The sequence below is a fragment of the Coturnix japonica genome, chromosome 10 (assembly GCF_054131305.1).
Source record: "Coturnix japonica strain WE chromosome 10, WE-NBRP24, whole genome shotgun sequence".
NCBI lineage: Eukaryota > Metazoa > Chordata > Aves > Galliformes > Phasianidae > Coturnix > Coturnix japonica.
This window is the reverse complement of record NC_140672.1, coordinates 11,702,703-11,724,504: the sequence shown is the minus strand read 5'-3', so window position 1 is coordinate 11,724,504 and position 21,802 is coordinate 11,702,703. Positions and strand designations below refer to the sequence as shown.

Sequence of the window (21,802 nt, the reverse complement as noted above, 5' to 3'; positions counted from 1 at the left end):
GAAGTGCTACCAGGAGTCTTCCTCTGGCATAAATCAGTGAAAATGTCCACCTTTGGGCAGCACACTTGGATCCTTCATTAGACTGCAAACAACCAATTGATGTACAGTTTCCCCACCAGGCAGATAACAAGCTCCTCCTCCTTTACAGGGCAGTGTGCATGGGTTGGTTCATAGTTATCACCCCACTCTTAAGATCATTTCTGCTGTTTTCCCAGTCATACTCAGTAGTCCTCACTGATGTGAAACATTGCTCTGATATTCTTCCCAGTCTCAATTTCATTCTCTTTCCCTGTGTTAGATCTTCTCAAACAGATGCTCTTCATGGTGTTTGTACTCCCAAGCTGTGGCACCTGGAGGCTGCCTGATTGTAAACTGACAGGATGTAGCATTTTTCCATCTCTCTTTCATCAGATCAGCCTGAAAATCTGGTAAGATCCATCTCTGCCTTGTGATAGAGAGGCGAGACTCAGCTCGGAGTTTCTGAAAGGATCCTGCTTCTTCTGAGGGCACAAGTAAAGGCTGGGTGTGAGGGAGACTTGAAGCATTGCTGCCAGCCCTATAATTCTACGATTAAACAAGTTACATAATTTCAGTCTATTCCCTCTTTACCTCTTTTCCATGCAAACAGCCTGAAGTAGCACGGAATGCAGCTTATTGACTTGTAAGGAATGGGATGGAGAGGGGTAGAGGATTATCCATCACCTCCCTTTCTTTACATTACATCAGGGCATAATTTAGATTATAAGTTTGCTAACAAACTCCTTGATAAAAAAAAATCAGACAGATACTTAGCTGGTCAGCTGCTTTGGTTGCATAATAAACATGGACAGAATTTCTCATCCTCAAGCCATTGTTACAGCACAAACAAACTAAGGGCTAAGGAAATAATTACTGTGGGGCTGAGAGACTCAATAAACAGCAGAAGCTGTGGGATGAACCAGATTTGTTGATCCCAGCAGATAACTACAATTAGGATGTAATATTTCCTTAAGTTTTTGTTTACCCCTTTATTGTTTATCAGTATTAAAAAGGCAATTTATACTTTGCAGTTCTCGAGATCGACCAGTGTATTTCACAGCAGGCAGGTGAGATTAAACTGTCCATCACCACAAGCTGTCCTTTCCCTGTTCTTATATTATCAAAGCCTATTGAGATTAGAGCCATAGGAAACTGGAGGAAATGCGTTCATTTGCTTCAAGTTCATAAGCTTATGAAGTTTGATTCCTACACACCTGTAGTCTTCTTTAATAAAAAAGCAAAATCCCAGAAGTTCCTTCAATGGTAATGAAAGAATTTAAGACTGAGAAACATTATATGCATTTTCTGAACTTTTCCGAGACATCACAGAATGTCTTCCCAGAGTGCCCTAACACAGCAGCCAATTGGAAAAGAAACCTCCTAGAGGCTGACCTGTTTAAATGGGGAAGCCATTTATCCCGCTTGGCAAGATCACAAGAAAAGCTTCAAGCTGCTTTACTTTTCACAGATCCCTTACCCAGCGTCTCCCTCACAAAGCAGTCAGAAGAGTGGTCTGCAGGTGAGGGATGCTTCAAAACGCTTCACTGGCTCCACATATGAGCACCCAAAAAAAGTCTTTCCATGACACATCAGAAAGCTGAACGGATTTCTGTCTGGAGAAACTCTCTGCACTTTCCTAGGGGTCTGAACCAAAACTTTGAAGCCAGGGAAAACCATATATAAAATAGATTAGGGCTATAGCTGAGTTTGAACCCATGGAACAGAAAGATAAATAAATAAGAATACACTGAAATAAATAGACTCATTATAGTTGCAACATATCTTGTTCTAGTCAGCTTAGGCTGTAGGATTAAACTGACCAATAGACCTTTTTAAGACTCTGGCAGTCTGGAACCATGACCACTGACCTGGGGAGCCTGTTCCAGTGCCCAGCCTCCCCATGGCTGAAGCCTTTTCCTGATATCCAACCTGAACCTCCCCTGTGTTATTATATAGTTAACATTCAGGTAAATTACTTAGCATGAGCTAATTCAAGTCATAAAATCCACAGGACATCTTGACACCATGACAAAGAGAACAGCATAAGGAAGCAAGGAAAGAATAAGAAATTGCCCACAGAAAACTGCCCATGGAGCTCTGTGTCAGAACGTAGGCATATTGCATAGCTTTATTTCTAGTGTAGGCAGAATCTGTCTTTTTCTTTCTAGACCTCTTGTCAAGACCAGAGAAGTGGCTCTTCCAACCAGAGAAACTTGGGGAAAGAAGGCACTCTGGGCTGCCACATCCTTTTCTGCTCTCTGTGCTGATCAAACTTGGCCAAACTTTACCTTTGGATGCTCACTGACAAGTCCCTATTAGCACAGAATTAAAAGAATTTATGTGAGCATTTTTCTTAGAAGCCTCTACTAGATACCCTTTATAATTCCTAGTCAAAATCTCCTTTCTTCCCATTAAAGCCCCCTGCCACTTAAAAAGGAGAACTGCCTCAGGACAGATGTATCCCTACTGAGAAACCACTGAACACTTCCTGTCCATCCCTTAACTCATGAGTCACATCCTCTGGGGTGTCAGTCAAACACACTGAAATTAAAAGCTTTCACAGCTTGGAGAACACAATGAAAAGGCAGAAATGTGAAAGAGTGAAGGATTGAAAATAGTTGCTCCTCAATATGATTGATTTTTAAATCCCCCGCTTCACACATATTAAGCAGCAGTCCTGCATATCCAGATGTATGTTTCAGTCAAGATGAATGGGCTCAATAAATCCAGTAAACAGGAAACTGTTGAGGACAAGTGGGCATAATTCTTTTTTCCAGCTCCAGTCTGCTAATTGATAAAGTATACGACTGTTGGCAGTTCATTTTTCTCACCCATTTACAGGAACTACAGCTACATATTCTTATGAAACTCCTCAGCAGCTTTAGACTGCAGAAGCAGGGGAATGGGGGAAGCAAAACCTTGCAGTTTGATAAACATACTGGAGCTAAGTGAAGATCTAATCTGGTACTATGATGGCTGACATTTTTGCAGGGTGAGACCTTTAGACAGAATCTACATCCAGATGCTTCTGTTTTCAGAAGTGGCCAAAATACACATCCTTGTGCTTTGCCCTCCCACCCTCAGATCTGGTAGCTCACAGTGCAGGATGTGTTTGAGGACATCTTTGGTGGGATCAAAACCAGACCTCACAATAATCACATTCAAGTTAATTGCTGCTATTGTGCTTGAGCACAACATCGACTGGAAGTGTCCAAATAAGTACTTTCATTTGGTGCTGTGCAAACTTAAAATTCATTGAGAGCGTCTCCTACCAATGACTCATCAGCAGCTAGGGCGAAAACAAAAGGTGCCACATGGGTTTCATTGTCACATTTTCTAAAGGGAGAATTGCCCAAGTGCAAAGACGAGACCAGCTTTCAAAAATAGTACAGCAAGATGTATCAGTGAAAAACACTGTCAGCAAAGTATTTGTTTCCCAGAGCAGGCAAGGACTAACACTACAGAAGCCATCTTATAAAGAAGACTATGAAGAATAGCAGACATTCTTCCTGGCAGGATTCAGAAAATGATACGTTACTGCAATGCATGGCACAAACAGAAACGAAGAAGCACAGCCAAGATGAGATTCGGAGTCTATGTTTGCAAGGAGCTTTTACACAGTAAGGGGACACGCTTGAGATTAACAGAGAAGCTTATTAACAGTAAGCCACCTTTCTATACTTACAGAAGTATCAAATCTAATGAGCAGAGGCAATGCCACAGCAGCAGTCCACAGAAGGACCTCAAGTCCCAGGAAAGAATCCAGACTTCAAGGGGCACATGCTGAGTGTGTTCCAAAACTTAGCACTAACCCTGTCTGCTCATCCAATATTGTTCAGCAGCAGCAGCCATCACAGTAGTCTGTCTACTTGTTAAAGTTCACAGACAGCAACGGGAGAACCAAAATCAGTTTCCAGGAAGATATATTACAAAAAGAAACAAGCCCAGCAGTAAGAAAAAAAAATCCCCATCCACTGGTACTGTTGAGTACCAGTCTCCCTGCATAGATGTTAATGGGCAATAACAAGGAATTTTCATTCCCACAGACTTCATGTGTTTGAACCTCATCAAGTATACTTACAGCAACATAAGTAATGTGAAAGAAAAGGCAAACCCTGCGTTGTGACAGACATCCATGTCACCTTTCTGGTCAGGCTAACAGCTGGACAACCAGCAAAGAAACCAGCTGGGAGGCAGCCAGGCTTGTTATCCTGCAGTAAAGATGCCATAATTTAGCAGGCACAAAGAGAAATCAGAAAGATTTATTTGAGACACTTGAGAGACCCCAGATAGTTTGTGGTAAAGGAGGAAGCAAAAAATAACTGATTTTTCAGTTCTTAAATGGAAGGGGTAAGATTGGGCCAAACACCTGCAGACATGAGCAGCAGTCACCCCTCTTCAGAGGCACAAATTAATCCACACAGAGCCCACGTGCAGCAGCAGGAGATACAGCCAGAGCTCTCTAGCTCTAGAAGGAAACTGTAGATGACTAACTGAGGGCCAAATAGTATTATCATTATTCACGTTGCCTGGTATATTACGCTGTGAGCGGTCCCTTTGGTTTCAATTAGTTGTTATCCTGATGGGTGCTGACTTAATAGCAGATAAATGCCCTTCCTTGGCAAGTGCTGAAATACCACCTTACGTGTTCCTACTGGATGCCTTATTGCTTTGCAGCTCATCAGTGCACTTGAACTGATCTCAAATAGGTCTCAATGCTATACCTCTTGCTTCAGAAGCCAGCTTTTTCCAGAGATGCATACCTTGACCATCAGCAGGACCCAGAGGAGCAGCTGGCCCAGGAACAACCCCAGCACTGAAGCCGTAAAGTTCATGGATTGCTATCCCTCATCTTCTGCAAGGTACATGTTGGTGAAGTGTGGCCAGGAGGAGGAGGCTGGAGAAAACATTTTTGATGTCTCAGTTTTAAGAGAGAGATAGAGAGGTGCTGCAGTGTTAGTTACAGCAGAGCCAGTGAGCTCAGAAGCCACCCCACGTGTTTCAAAATGGAGCTGTTCTGATTTTATATATGCCCTCTGCACAGGGCTGTGTGAGGGTCAAACAATCCTAAACAAAAATACTGAAGATAAACATAAACCTCCAGGAAGAAACATTTGTAAGAATCAGCTGCTACTTTTTCATTTCACAGCTTTTTAGGAGACTTTTACTGAAGGTTTTTTCATGGCTTCAAAAAAGCATGTTAAACACAGACTGGATGCCTTGTATTTATTATGCAGCCACTCTAGCTTGCATGGGAACAAGACATTGTTTTGCATTACATTTTTCTCCTAACATCTCCATTTGTATACAACACTAATCTTGCTCCATAGCAGGAACAGACTGACATAATGTTTTCTAAAACTGCATGTTTTTCAATTCCAGAGAGGAAAAAAATAAGAAAAAAGAAAGACCAACTTATTATTTTCTCCTCCTCCACCCCCATCCTCAACAGACAAAGCAGTTTTCCTATGACCCCAAGGAGCACAGGCCAACAGCAGAGCAAGCCTGGGGGCAGCAACATTATAGAAAAAGTTGAAGCCTTTGATGAGAAGTTCCCTTTTCATCTGTAACTTTAAGCTCTATCAATTGCTCAAACTGCTTTTTTCACCTCTGATGACTTTGCTGAGCAGAATGGACTTTTCAGCACCAGAGTGCCTAGGAAGACCCCAGAGGTAAAGCTCCAGGTAATATCTCCTACACAGGAGAAAGCAAAGCATGCTCCCAGCAACACCCGCAATGGTCAGCAGGGATTGGATGGTCATGCACAGCTTGTTTTCTTCTTTCCAGCTGCTCTGTTGGGCCTACCTGACAGGTGGGTAAGAGGATTTATCTCCCCTGTGGTAAGTAGGAAAGTTACATAGGAGTTCAAATTACAAAAGTTTTGACTGTATCATGTGCCTGTTCCAGCCTAAGTCTTAAGTAGCTGTCTGACAAACAACAGGTGCTTCTGCTAGCAAAACACATGAGGAAAGATGGGAAAAACAGTCCAAGGGAAATAAGAGGGGAAAGGCTTTACATCTTATGTGCCTTCCTCAGGACTTTATTGGTTGCAGGCTCACCATTAGATGCAGACTGGCTAGATACTGGGGAAAGCAGCCTAGCTCACTATGTCCACCTTGGAGCCAGTGACTTGTATTTTTACTCATGTATTTTTTAATGACTGAGGCCAAAAAACTGCTGGTGTAGATCTAGGAGATGCCAGTGACACCAGCTGGGGACAGCTAATAGAAATGTGTCTAAGTTCGTCTGCAAGAGACCATCAGAAGCCGAGGGAATGAAGAAGAGGAAAAACACAAGTTATTCACAGCATGAACTAGGCACTTCCTACGCAGTCACTCATGGAAATAAATAGTCCCATTTTGACTCTCAGCCATTTATAATCACAGAAGAATTGAAGCCTTGTTACCTTAGAAGCTTGTAGACATTTAATCACTCTAAACCTCATCATTCTTTGAAAAAGCAGCTGACTGGCTCCTTTCCTCTTAACCAAAATGCTGAACCTTGGTCTATGCATGCATAGCTCAGTTCAGAGCAGGGAGACCCGCACAACCCCAGCAACATCCAAGCATCTTTTCTCACACAGGGCTTTGGATGACCCAGAAAAGCTTGTAAAACAAGCAGAGATTTTCCTAATTAAATGGAGAGCATCAAAAGTAATCTAAGTTCTTAGAGAAATGTTACAGTGTTTATAAAGGGAAGATGATGCTGTTCAAACTGCTCCTGTGAGGACCATAGGAGCAGCAAGTTTCCAGCATCTAGAGTATGTTTGTCTACTAGATACTTAGTAATATATCTATGTACACTTATTAAAAGTGAAAACATATACAAGCCTTGGCAGTCTAGACACCCGCTGTGGATTTAACACATACTGCTTCTATGCCCATTTATTTTCTCACATGCCTAGAGCGCACCCAACAAAGCCCAGAAGGCTTCAAGAAAAACCTTCTAGGGTGCAATACCACTGCCACAGGCAGAGGTAGAAAATAAATGACTTCAGGTGCTTTGGGAACATTAGTGGTGCTGCAGGCAGAGAGGCAGGCAGTGGAAAATAAATACAGCTAAGCAGCGGGAAGTAGATTACTTTTGCTCCTTCAGGTTTCCCACAGGGGAAGGGGATGGGAAATACGAGGCTAGAAAGGACTCCCAGAGTTACCAACACCCCTAGTTTCCAACTGAGGAAGTTATCCTCTTTCCTTTCAAACTCTTCAGCTCACCCTGCTAACATTGGGAAAAGCAAGCAGCGAGCTCTGGTGGAGTCCTGCACACCGGCTACCACCCACACCCCAGCTGGCAGCTCCAGGGCTGAGATATCTTGGCCAGAGAAAGGAAAAAAAGCCTCAGGTGGAGCTCCTCTTGACTTGTAAAGCTGACACAACAGAGACTTGGCTAGCTTTAGCACATCAAGCAGGCAAGTTCCAGCCATGTGTCCTGCATAGCGCAAGTCTTGCATGGTGGAGCAGGAGAGAGGAGGCACCCAGACATCTTTTGCCAACCAAACTTGTGTTAAACAGAGCTAGGTACCCACCAAAACAGCATACATACACATACCTGCATGATCTGTAGCAGCTATCCTTTGGTGCAGATCTCAGAAGGGCTGAAACAGGGCCTGGGCAGGGGTGGGTAAAGGCCACAGGTGAGGCCTCACACAGCTGTTGGGGCAGAGGGGCCAGCGTGGCACTGGGAGGGGTCTTGCAGCCACCCTCACTCTCTGATGTCCCTCCTTTGCTCACACCAAGGAGTAGTTCACCACTTTTTCAAGTTAGTAGTCAGAAAAAATGCTGCCTCTAAGCATGTCCTTACCAGCTGTAGGCCCGCCCTTGGGGAGGCTGTTGGAGAGCCCGGATTGCCAGCACAGTGAATGTATGGCACCTAGGAACTGTTAAATCACTCTTCATCAATGATAATCTCTGCAATTGCCTTAAACAAGAGCAGCTTTTGAACAGTCCTCACAGGATGAAAATGCACGAAGACAAATCTTTGTACACTAACAGCCTTCCTACCCACCTGCCTGCACATTCTGCATTGTGCAGGGCAATGACTGCTCCCGAGGATTCAGACTTCCCTCTCTTACGGCTTTTTAAGCCATATAATCCCACAGGAAATTTAGCTATCTTTTAAAAAGCAAAAGGAGAGAAGAGAACACAAACCTCCAGCCCTCCAGCCCTTAGAAAATAGTCCCACAGACACCTCAAAATTCCAAGATAGGGTGAGGAGAACTAATTTGTTTTTTCTTGTTTAAATCTCACACTATGACATTTTTTGCAGCTGGCAGTGTGCTCAGCACTCTTCAGCAGAGCAGCCTTTCTGCATGCTGCAGTACTACCTCTGTGTCACAGGCAAGAGAAAGGCAGAAAGAAATGCATAAGCCTCTCCCCAGTTTCCTCCCATTCTCCTAAGACCTGTGGGTGAACCATTGAACCAGTTGTTTGGAAAATTTCTGCTCCAGCAGGCTTATTCAATCATCCCAAAAAGAGACAGAGGCGAATCTTCAGCTCTCTCATTTTGAATTCACTGGGGCATTCCCCTGTGGAATGTCTCAAAGTACCGAGGGACACAGCCTCTATTTTATCATTATACCCCAACAGTAGTGAGCCCTTCCCCCTTTTCCTATTGGCTGAAGTACTTGGGGTTCACGTTCTTCTCGGTTTGCCTGTCAGCCATCACCCCCAGTAGGTACTCCCCCTTGTTTCCTTTGGTTGTACAGACTTTGCAATCTGGGTTCAGAGTTTGTTGTTTTGCCCAGATACTTCATTAACATCATATGAAACTAAAAAAGTTTCAACTCACATTTGATTTTTAGCTTTCTTAGTGGAGATATTTTTTGAAATAACACTGTGAAAACATAGGAAATAATTTTTAAAGTAGCACTTGGCTTTTTAACGTGAATAAATTTAAAACTCCAGATTTACTTTTAACTTCTTTGCTTTTTCATTATTAACTTTCCCATATGCTGTACTCATCATAGCCCGATGTAGAAATATGAGGAAGTAATTTAATATGAAGATGGAAAAGGCTTGGATAGATAGAGCAAGTTCAGTCAGTCTGTAGAAAAAATGATCTTGCAATCCTTTTTGACAATGAAGAATGAAAGAACATCCTGGCATTTATTCTTGTCTGGATATCTGGAAGCTACTGAGGGTCTAGCGAGATCGAAGAGAGACTTGTCAGGCACGATGCTCTCAGAAGAGAGTGGAAAGTTGTACAGCCTGCACTCCCAAGAGCAGCGTGACCCATCTTTATGCAGGATAAAGCATATCATTCTGTGCAACAGGAATCTGAACAAAGGGATCTGCAAAGTAAATGTGTTAGGTACAGCAAGCTCTGTATTTGGGGTTACTGTATTTTCATTGCATTGTGAGCACCCAGAGGTCACCTACACTTTCTCCAAATGAGCCCTGATTCCCACTGCACAGCACTAGCGGGAGGTGAAAAAGCCTCTGTGCAGGTGGAGAAGACCTTCTGTAACTCAGGAAAACAGGGCTTCATTGCACCCTGCTGCTAACACTCAGCAGCAGTGAGGCAGGTACAAGTCATATGCATTTGTAGACCAAAGGCTTTGAATTTTGTTATGAGAAAGGAAGGAAATACTCGATAAAATTCTACTTTTAAGACTACCTCTCATCCCAAAGTGGTTATCTAGCAAGCAAAAAGGTGTCTGTATTGAAATGCCAGAGCAGGCTGAATTCCTCTGCAGCTGTCAGAAAATGTTTGTTTTCTGCATAAGAAAAAGCTTAAAAGCCTCCATATGGAAGCAGGAAGACTTTTTGGCATTTAAAGAATTAGCACAGAGAAGAAATCTATGCTTCAAGATATTTCTAGGGCTGACTGCAGCACAACTGCAGGAGGGAAAAAAAAGAAGGGAAAGCAAAAAAGAAAACAAAAGCATTAACAATATGCACATTGACAAGCTACCTGGACAGTGGAACAAAAGTATATTTGGGAGTGCCACTGCTGTGGCTAAAATAATCAAATGAATAAACTGATGTCTTAAACAGTGCTACACTAAAATGGAGCAAACACAAATTAGTGGCCGTTCAAGAACTGTACACAGAAGATGTTAATTGGAAAGGGTATTCAAGTAACGTAGCACAGCTTGTACTAAGTTGTTTAGGAAAGACATTAGTTCTTTCCTTTAGGTTTATAAAAACATACACAAGGTCTGCAGCCTAGAAGCCATAGCCCACCTATGGCTCAGTCCTTGGGGAAAAAAAAATGTGATACAAGCCTTCCAAAACTGGAGGGATTCTGAAGACCACTGTTACCAAGAATAAGATGTTACTGAGCTAGATTTGCAGCCTCAAGTGAGTCACAGAAGAGAAGCATCAGTATGCTCCAGTTGGAGCAAAAGTGTTGGCTGCTTTCACAAGAGGCTGACTCCAATCTGAAATACAACACTGCCATTCTGCAAAACGTGTTTCTCCCTTCAGTCTTGATGTGATTGCAGCGTGGTGATATTCAGATACTATGAAGCTTAAATTAAGAGTCCATTTGCAGATGGGATGTTATTTGATAATCTGCATCTGTAAGCAAGAAGTTAGAGAAAATACAATGCAGAGCCAAGTTCAGGCACTGCAAACATGCTGTAGCAGTAATATAAAGGAAAACGGGGCAGAGGAAGAGAATATCTCCCCTCAGGGGAAAAGCAGTCTTACTGATGAACGAGATAAGACGATTAATAGCTAGAAGAGAGCAGATCAAAGGCTGGAAACTAAAATCAGTGTTAATATAAGCTGTCCACGCAGGTGACAAAAGCTCAGATCATGGTACAAAGACCAGATCAGATAAGAAAGAAGGCAGAAAGCTAACTTGCTTTTGACCCCTCTTTAAGATGGAAGAAGAAAGAAGCCTAAATGTCAGGCTGCCACACAGAGGGCTGCAGGAAGGCTCACAAGCCATAAAATCCAATCTAAGCATGCATGCAGGTAGCATTAAGGATCTTGTCTCTGCCAGCTCATACCCAACCCAAACAAGGGCCAGAGCTTCACTTAGGAAAAGGCTTTTCAGAATCTTTCCTGAGGACAGAAAGCATTTGAGCCTCAGGACACTGGTACGTGTGTGCTTCATCTTGTGCCCACGGGCACGCTTTAGGAAGCATGAAGACCTGCAGGGGAGGAGCAGAAAGTCTGACTCCAAAGCTGGAAAGAGATGCTACACAAAAGGTCTTGAAGCACAAATATCCTTTAAACAACAATGGTAACATGCACTGGTCTGCTCATAGCAAATATAAACCAGAGACAGGAATTTCTTCAAGGCTACTAAGGCAGAAAGCTCTGTAAATATTATCAGATGCAACAATGCGGGTTACAGTGAAATTTTCACCTCACCGAAGACAAAATACAGAGGTATCTTCAAGGGAGAAAAAAATCAACTGTAAGACATGGAGCCCTCATACCCTTCACTGAATACCCCATTGGTATTGAAGTTTAATAGTGCTGCTGGAGCCAGATGCAGCTGCTCATTGCTCTTGAGTTTTTTACTCAAGGGGTACAAAAGCTAAGGAATTGCCTTGCCAGGTAAGCATCCCTGCTAAGTAACCCTGATTAATCTATCAAATGATGACAGTGCTCTGAAAGGATGAGCAGCGCTGCGATCTTCATGGTTCAAGGCTTCACAGTTGAATGAAATCATCTCTTGTCAGCTTTCCGCAGGCTCTGTCAACTCCACAGATACTGCATCACACAGGTTGAAATCCTGTCTCAGTTAACAAATGCCCTTGCTATCTGGGTCTAGAAGCGTGCCTGGGAAATTTTATGAATGAGGTATTACGTGCTACTACATGAGGTACTACATGCATGTGGGTACACAGAGAATGCAAGAGAAGGGCACCAGTATCTGGAGAAACAGAATATTGAAAGCAGCCTGCAAAAAAGAGAAATCAAAGGTCTACTCAAGGGGAAAACAGGACGACATGGCACATGGGGTGGGCTTGCAAAGAAACCACTAACTCCCATCACTGCTGGATTTCCTCTCCACAGGTGGCACAGCCCTAAGCAGAACATCTGTATAGGTTGGTGACTTGTGACTGGTCGTGGACACCCAGTGCTACTTGAGCAGATGTAGGAAAAGAAGAAAGCCAACAGGGAAAGATATGAACAGAGACTATCTGGCTGGACTGCATCAGATACAGAGCTCTAAATCTGCTGAGAGCCAGAAAGTCTGTTCTCCCTTTTAGCCTACACAGATGTTTTCGTTAAGGTATTAGGTACAGCTCATTATAACAACATCAAGATGTTTGATCGAGCATTACTGTTTATGGCAGAGAAAGAGCACTAGCTAACAGGGAAATTGGAGGCTCTTTTTCAAATATGCTGTGACTAGCAAATTTTAGCAACCTATGCTGCGAAAACCCTATTTTTTATTGAGGGAACAACATGACCCCATTGTGACAGTATAGGTGTTTACCCATTTTGCCTGGACTGCAGACACAAAAACAGCTTTCTGTACAACAGCACTTATTGCATTTCAGATTGTTCCAAGACGCCTTTTAGCAGACATACTGCTAATGCTGGAGATGCTAGATACACTGAGGTACAGCAAGGAATCAGTTAGCTGTAGCTCTTAGATATCCCATAGCCAATAGAGAAACACTGCCAACAGGACCCTGCTCTAGGCTCTCTGATGCACTGATGGTAACGGCAGTTTATTGAGATGATATGCCGAGTCTCCAGAGCAGTTCCCAGGTCCCCAGTTTTCCTCCTTTCTTGTGAGTCAGTTTACAAAAGCTGATTGCATTTACAGCTTTGATGAGCTCTGTGCATTCGTGAGAGCACAAATTAAATATTGCTTCAGCATATATGGGGATGTACAAAACCCCTTTGGTACACTGATGTTTTACCTCCACTCTTGCTGGAGGATTACATTTCCACCTCTCAGATACCTTCCTTCCCAGACCATACACATTGCACTAGGAACTCATTCCTGGATCTACAGCAACTTGTAATGTGTATGTAAGGAGAGACATCTGCTGTGGGGGCTCTCAGCCTAGCCCCTTCATGTGGTGAAGTGGTATCAGCCCTATACCAGCCCACACAGGAGCCCCCAGGTGCAGCCAAAATGATGCTCCCTGACGTCCCTTCCTATTCTGGTACTGAACCACCTTACAGCCTCTCTCCCCTGGGCCCCTTTCCTCAGCCCACACAGACACTGGCCAGCACAGAGAGCTCATGGACCTGTGGAAGCAATGTTTGTGCACCAGCTGATCCATGGGCAGCACTTGCTCATATGAAGAGCCTCCTCCTGCAGCCCTGTGCAGACAGCTGGGAGCTGTCACCCTTTGCCTTGCGAAGGCCTAAAACAGACGAAGTCTATTTGCTGCTGTAGCATCACTGAAGTAGCAGAATCCTCAGCAGGGTGATGGGAAAGCAAACAGTGAACTGATGGGCAGGACATCCACAGCCTCTCAGGGCTCTGTGTGAGATGCCTACTTTGTTGTCTCGAGGGAGGCGTGCTGCCTGAGGAGCCCATCTTATAAGAAAGCTGTATTTTTAAAAGTTATTTAAAAAAAAAAAAGTCTTTCTAAAAAGAATGAGGGATCAGTGAAGTACAAAAAAAGGAGCTGTAATGAAAAGTGCATGAAAAAAATGGGATAGTAAGGAACAGAGAAACTATGCAAGCTCATTGGAGGTTGCTTTTCTTACCACATGTGAGTCTCCCATGGTTTGTTAGTAGAACCTATACCTGCAAGCAGGCACGGAGAAAGCCCACTGTTGTTAACACTGGGTAACCTCTTCACCTGTACTTGAGTTAGATGAGACTTCACACCAAGAACAAAAGAGAAATACCTTTTTGGCACAGCACAGCCGTGCACTTGCATGTCTTGCCTGCAGCCAAAATGTCAAGCACGGCTGCAATAGGCAACCTCTAAGATCACCTTACCTTGAAATTTGGTTTCCTGAAAAACAGGGGGGCAAAATTTACCAGATGCTTTGTCAGATACTCGCTAAAATAACATCATCTCACAATTGTCAAATGCCCACGGATTGAAAGGGTGAGCAGCAAATTCAGCTGGCTCTATTAAGAACCTTATGGAATTTTTGCATGAGTTTGTCCTACTGAAAATAGGGCTTTAGTTATGCTTGGAAGGAGGTGAAGAGATTGTTGTTTCTGCGTTTCATGCGGAAGAGCCTGAAGCACACCCAGTGACACTGCATTTCACTTACCTTTAAGCTCTGAATCTACCTCTGGGGACCATAAAGTTCATGCTGAGAAACAAAAACAGCAGAAGAAAGGCACTTCTGAGACAACATCAGAATATTTGAGAAACTCGATGGGGAGGCAGAGAGCACAGGAGTTTGCCATGCAGTCCTCTTGTCAGGAGTCTTTCAGAGAGGGGTGGATCTAGCAAATTAATGTTACTGGGATGATAAAGTTTCTATCACACTGGGAATGAAAAGGAAATCGCCCAGTAACAAAAACAGAGATGGAAAAAGATGCTAAGAGAACTTCACTGCAGCACTTTGCTTTCCTGTAATGCTTTCCCCTTGTCTCTGTGCTGGTTTCTTTTGATCTGTGGGTCTTCCTTTGTGTCAGCTCACAGTGGGCTGCCAGGAGGCTCAGAGAGTGGAGCAAATCAATTGGTTTGTGTGCAGGCTGGGAGGAGGTGGCAAGGTGGTTTCCAGGGAGTGGCACAGCGAGAGAAAGAGTTGCCTTGGCCTTTCTCTACTGGCATCCCAGTGCTGCCATAGCAGAAAAACTTTGAACCAGAAGGTGTGCCAGCAATGCCCATGCTGTAGATCTGGCCAGCTTGGAAAGCACCAAGTAGGCTGGCAAAGTGTTTGTGCCATCTCCTTGGCATCATTGCCAAAACAGTAACGCAGAACCTAAAACTGGTGATGCTTCAGAAAAGAGAGAACAGCAACAGCCCACCGAATCTGTCTTCAGAGCACGGGAAGCCATACCCAAAATTCTGCTCCAGCTGACATCGCAAAGGGAAGCTTCATGTCTCTCTTCAACTCCTAACGCCCCACACAGGGAGAAGGAAGGGAGGCTGCTGCCCATCCCTATGAGCCTTGGCCTTTTGCCTAGGTGTCACAGTGCTGCAGAGGGAAGAAGGACCTTTCCCAAAATGAACTTTCTTATTCTCACTATGACTTTTTAGAAATAAGCCAGTGGTTTCTGCTGAGAAATATTGCACTTTTTGTTAGTCAATAAGAAAGGCAATTGAAATTCCATTGCAGCCTCCAGCATGTAACACTCTGAAGGTTAGCTTCAAATGTTTCCCAGTGCAGAATTAACCAGAACATACATCATCGCTTTTACAGGCAGCATCATTTCTGATATCTCCAAAGATAACAGTATGGATCAGGGGGATTATCGTGGCATTAGCTGCTCTGATTACCTTCCCTACAGTTTAATAACAAGAGCACTTAGACTGTAGGTGTATCAACAGAGTTTTAGATTTGCGAGCAAGGAAAGTTGGGGGTTATTAGCAGAACAAGAGGAAAGAAAAGGTCACGCACTGCAGTGTGCCTCTCAGGATGCAGCTGACATATTCAGTGGGGCAGGGAAGTGATTTTTCACTACAGCGTCATGAGTATTTTGACGAGAAGCAGTAAGGACTTTGAAGATCCATCTTGTCACATCCGGGCTGCTTTGGCTGCAAACTTAACCCATTAGAAAATAAGGCAACCACATTTGGCAACATCACCGCCTTTTAAAAACCTTACCTACGCTCTGCACACAGTTCACTTTGCTCCTGTTTATCTGCCTCTGTCTACAGTGACAATCCTGGATTGCACTGGTTTTATTTTAATCAGGAAGCAGACATTACTTCCCTGGGAATAAAAAGCCAGAAGATGGGGTCTCTGAAAAATGGTGTCTACTAGCTCCACTATCACTCCTCCTGCCCGACACCTTCCCCAAGGAGCTTCACTGCTCTCCCCAGAGGAACCACAGAATCACAGAATGACCCGGGTTGGAAGGGACCTCGAGGATCATGTAGTTCCAACCCCCCTGCCTAACAGGGCCACCAAACATACACATTTACTAGATCAGGTTGCCCAGGGCCCCGTCCAACCTGGTCTTGAACACCTCCAAGGACGGGGCAAGGAACCAACTGGTTGGTATTTTACTGTGGAAAACAGAGGGGTTGCTGAAGAACCTTACAGCTAAAATTACAAGCTACCAATGAGATTAAACATTTTTCCCAGGCGCACTTACCAGAGATAATATAGAATAAGTTTACATTTCTATTGTTCCTGCTCTCTCTGCTTGTTAAAGTGCAGAAGACAATCCGTGGTTGCTTATTTTGTATCTAAGCAACTGTCAGACTCTATATCTACTAATAAGAAAGGGTATAATTATATGCTGCTACTTTAATTAGCAGCAGATGCCTATGTTTATGAAGTAAAATGTAAGATTTTCTGAAGTGCAGTCTTGCTTATATGCAAATTGCAAGAGCACTTTCATGGGTTTTTAAAGCTTTTAGTGGGCCCGGGCAGCTCAAGTGGGGAAGGGCACGGGGTTCACACAACACACTGTTGGTGCTTCAGTGCTTTGCTGCCCCAAAGGCCTGTTTGGGAAAGCTGTGAGGTGAGGGCAGATCAGTGCCTGCAGTGCCCTTCCGACACCACCAGCACTGGAGCAAAGCAGGTGGCTGCCCTGAGCCAAAGGGCAAAAGCTGCCTGCTTTGGGCACCTGCTATAGTGCCCTGGAGACGCAGCTGCAAAGCAGCTGAGATGGGGAAGAATCCTTAACGTCAATTCTTGATCTCATTGAGGTGCTTCAGCAGCACATATTGATGCAATGCAGCATTTCTTTTCAGAAGAAATAACAGCAGGACTATTGCTGAGGGGCTCTGCATGTAAGAGCAGACGAGAGCACCAACAAAACAAAATGAAACCCCGTCTCCATGCAAACATGTGCAGGCACAGTATATAAATGAGAATAACCTTGTCCAGGATAGAAAATACTTGTTAGATGAGTCTCTAATTTCTGTTATTCTGTATTTTTAGTCTTGTTTCCATAGAAACAGCACTTGTGATGATACTGTCCTGCAAAGCAGCAAATGGATATACATAAGTGTATGTTTGTATATGCATTCCCTCCTACCTCCTGAAGCTTTGAATGTATTTGCCAGCAAAGTTGGAAGTTCCACGGATAGCCAGATGCAACCAGTTCTGGGAGAGCATCTGGGTAAGGAAGAAGTGATTGTGCAGTTCCCCAGCGAAAGAAATCTCATCAGAGGGCAGGGAGCCTGCCAAGAGGGGAACAAGAGGTGGGCCACGCCATTACTGCCGCATCTCCTTGAGCCTCTGTAGCAAAGCTCATCCTTGCATGGACACCAGCCTTTCTGTCAGCCGTGAGCCACATGTCCATGGGAAATCTGCTCCCATGTCTGGAAATCAAGACTCCCGTTCAGACTCTGGGAAAGTGCAAGAACCCCATGTGAAGGCTCGGCGCACCAACATAAAAACTGATGTCCGACTTCCTTCTTGGCCCATCTTTTGGGGTCTCTTGCCTTGCTATGCGTGTAATTCACAGATAAAAGGTGGAGCAGCCAACCAAATTTGGCCCATTTCTTCAGCAAAATCCACTGTGCTACCTCTCATGGCCTTACATGCCAGATAAAGGACAGGTCACCTATCTAAATTAGAGAGAAATGCTGATTGTCTGCACTCATATTTCTCATTCTAGGAAGTTACTGAATCCTTTAGCATACCTTTATATTCCTAGATCTTACACCCCTCTGTAGTGGGTGTTATTCCAATCACAAGACTTAAGTTACACAAGACTGCACCCTAGCAGGCAGCAAGGGCTTGCAAGCACACAGCCCTTGCCTTTGTCTTCTCTTCCTGCACTTTCTAATCCCTAATCCACCCTCTGTGAGAGTTGGCAGCCACGGCTGTGCTTGCTGCAGTGCAGGCTGGCAGCAGAGACTCACGCCAGATGCTTTCCCACAGAGCCCGGGTTTGCTCTCGCACTCACTCCTCAGTTGTCAGTTCTCACTGAAGGTCACCCCAACAGAAAATGTCTGTTTGTGCTTGGCCTTCACGCACGTGGTGTTGAGGCAGCGCTCCTTTAGCAGGTACTGCTACGCGCACATATGGAGCAGAGGAAGCTGGCGGAGTGATTAAACTGCATTAAAATGATCTCAGTATCCCATAGTTTTCTGAATAAAATATAATAAGCAAATGCCATTCTGAAATCCATTTAGGGGAAGAAATATGTTTGCGTGGGTCAAGAAGAGCTTGTCAGTCTTGTGTGAAAAGATGAGTAACTTTTGAAATGTTTTCTTCAGGAATCTGAGGAACAAAAGAAGGAAAGTGATCATCTGATCATCAAGCGACGGCTGAGATCCAGAACAGCTAAAAAACCTTGAAGAAGCATGTTTGTTCCCCTTTCTCAGGACATACTTTTATCGTATTATTAAAACTGGTTGTTAATAAACAGTAACAGTTACTCCGTTGTGTTCTTAAATTTGTATATAGGTGTTTGTTGCAGAACGGCGGGAGAAAAGCAGACGACCACACCTGTCATTGACATATGATCAGCGAATCTCATTTATTCCTTGGCTGCGTGTACCTTTATAATACGGATAATTAGCTCATACATATTGCAAAAGTGGAGCTCATCATTGGTTCCCAATTACATACTATCCCCGAGTATCTTAACAGCTTGTTGTTATCAACTGAAAGCTACTCCCTTGCTGAGTTCCCAGAACCATGGCTAGTTTCTCACCATCCCAGGGCATCCTGTTGTTCTTGCTGTCCTTGCAGGTGTTATGGCTGCTTGCTTAGCTGCACCATGATTACAACCCTTCTCAGCTAACTAGCTGTAAAAAACACTCTCTAAAGAGAGGGAAAAGCAAGACTAAAAGATAAAAGCAGCAGTGAAAGGGAAAAGGAAGACTAAAAGGGAAAAGCAGCAATGAAAGCGAAAAGAAAGATTAAGGAGAAAAGCAGCAGTGAATAGGAAAAGCAAGACTAAAAGGGAAAAGCAAGACTAAAAGGGAAAAGCAAGACCTAAAGGGAAAAGCAGCAGTGAAAGGGAAAAGAGAGACTAAAAGTGAAAAGCAAGACTAAAAGGGAATAGCAAGACTAAAAGGGAATAGCAAGACTAAAAGGGAAAAGCAAGACTAAAAGGGAAAAGCAAGACTAAAAGGGAAAAGTCGCAGTGAAAGGGAAAGCAGCAGTGAAGGGGAAAAGCAAGACTGAAAGGGAAAAGCAGCAGTGAAAGGGAAAAGCAAGCCTAAAAAGGGAAAAGCAGCACTGAAAGGGAAGAGCAGCAGTGAAAGAAAAAAGCAAGACTAAAAGGGAAAAGCAAGACTAAAAGGGAAATGTAGCAGTGAAAGTGAAAAGCAGCAATGAAAGTGAAAAGCAGCAATGAAAGTGAAAAGCAGCAGTGAAAGGGAAAAGCAAGACTAAAAGGGAAAAGAAAGACTAAAAGGGAAAAGCAAGACTAAAAGGGAAAAGCAAGACTAAAAGGGAAAAGCAAGACTAAAAGGGAAAAGCAAGACTAAAAGGGAAAAGCAAGACAAAAGGGGAAAAGCAAGACTAAAAGGGAAAAGCGGCTGTGAAAGGGAAAAGCGGCAGTGAAAGGGAAAAGCAAGACTAAAAGACAACAGGGAAGTGAAGGTGACTCTTGTGCAGATGTCATGATTTTGTAATTTTCATTAATAACCAGTCAAGACTAATGTGGCCTCATAGCGCTCAATGGAGTCCCAGGGGAGATAGTGGGAATGAATAAGGGTTCACATCTGTATGCCCTGAGGCTGGTGCTCGCCTCTCTGACTGTGGCTTTAGGCTCCAGAGCTGATATTGGCTTCCCTTACTGTGGCTTTATGGCCCAGGGCCAGTGCCGGCCTCATGGGCTGGGGCTTCTGCCAGCTGGATACAGCTGCTGGCTGAACTGGCCAGGATGGAGCCTTCCCTGCACAGCCTCCCATGTGCATATCCACCCCAAGAATGGAAGTCTTCCTTCTATGCGTACCCCATTCCACCACAATGAGGAAACCAAACCATTTAGGTACCTGAAATGCTTCTGCTCCTGCAGTCTGGCAGAAAGCAATGCCCTCTGTCTCATGCCATCTCTGCACAAACTGGAAGGGAATGGGGAGACATATGTCAGATCCAATGGGACAGGACTTCACTGGCTGCAGTTTAAAAGCAAATCACCCCAGCTCTTGTTGCCCTCTATTGCTGGGTACCCCTTACCCCTGGCCACTGGATTTCCACGCATGCATCCTTCCTTGGAGCTAAGTGTGCCTTTCCCAGCACCAAGCAGCGAGCTGGAGTCAGCACCAAACCCAAAACCTCCTTGTGCCTTTCCCTGTCCTTCTTTCACACATCGTCTTTTAGTTTCAGAAAATATGGCCAGACCCCAACGAAACAAGAGCTCTAAGACAAAGCAGCTGCTTTATTTTCCTCCTCCCCTTTCCTCATCTACCCCCCACAGAAAGACCATTTGCCAAGTAAGGGATGCAGTGATCAGGTGTATGAGGGGCAAAGTGAATCAAGCTTAATTTCAAAGGCTTGTCTCTTCCACGTGACTTCCCTGAGGTCTGATACAATTGTACAGCCATAGACTCATAGAATAGCCTGGGTTGAAAAGGACCACAGTGTGCAGGGTCTCCAACCAGCAGACCAGGCTGCCCAGAGCCACATCCAGCCTGGCCTGGAATGCCTCCAGGGATGGAGCATCCACAACCTCCCTGGGCAACCTGTTCCAGTGCGTTACCACCCTCTGTGTGAAAAACATCAACCTAATATCCAACCTAAACGTCCCCTTATCTCTTTAAAAACATTCCCCCTTGTTTTATCACTATCCACCCTCGTAAACAGCCGATCCCCTGCCTGTTTATACACTCCTTTCAAATACTAGAAGGCCACAGTGAGGTTTCCCTGGAACCTTCTCTTTTCCAAGCACAACAAGCCCAGTTCCCTCAACCTGTTCTCATAGGAAAGGTGCTCCAGCCCTCTGATCATCTTACTGGCCCCCCTTAGCATTATTTGCAATTCTCTTTTGCCTTCCTGCAAGCACACCTGCTTCAGGGCACATTTCATCCCACTGTTAGGCCTTGTAAGAAGCACTATGGCAAGTCCATATGCAGAAAACACTGGCATTCCATTCACTAACAGAGAAACTATTCTGCCCTTGCTCCTGACTCTTGTCCCTGCCTCCTCCTGCACTGGGCAGTGTTTGTGGGCAATGAAAGAAATACCCACATTCTGGAAAATACAGACAAAAAAGAAACAGGCAGAAAAGCGGCACTAATACTTTGTCACTGGTGGGAATCTCCACAGAAAGTGCTGTGCTAAAGGTGTGAGGTTAAGGGATCATCACTATCAAGATAAAAGACACAGCATGGAAGATTTAGCGATGGCGTGCTGACTAGAAGGAAAAAACAACACTTACCTTGGAGCTTGTTCATTTTCTCTCCTATCATCGGATATCTTCTCATCATCTACGTAGCTCTGAGGTTGGCCAAAGCCTGTTGCCATGAGCTTTGCTAAACGCAACAGTGCTGTGGCTCAGAGGTATTACACCGGCACATAGCATAGGAGAACTCCATAACCCAAGTGTCAAGGGAAGAAGAAAGGGGAACTGTTACAATTAATTACGTTCACTAAATTGATAATTGTAGGCTTCTTGTCACACACTACTGCCTACAGCAAAACAGCACAGATGTTGACAAACGTGACAGGGATTTCTGCATACAAGCAACCACTCAAGGCTGAGCACGCTCTCCTGTCTCTTTGCCATTCCTAGAAAGACCCAGAAGAGCTCAGTGTTCTCTTGCTGTTAGTTTACATCCTCCAAGCACTTCCAAAGGCACGCTGCTCTG

General features: G+C 44.3%; 1 long non-coding RNA gene across 1 annotated transcript in view; it reads right to left on the bottom strand.

Annotated features, from left to right (window-relative positions):
- The window catches only part of LOC146759343 (uncharacterized), a 34,821-nt gene extending 13,110 nt beyond the window's left edge, over positions 1 to 21,711 (bottom strand). Inside the window, exon 1 of the long non-coding RNA XR_014932262.1 lies at positions 21,373 to 21,711. This is a non-coding gene — a long non-coding RNA (uncharacterized LOC146759343). The remainder of the gene's footprint in view (positions 1 to 21,372) is intronic.
- Between the last annotated feature and the right edge of the window lie 91 nt (positions 21,712 to 21,802).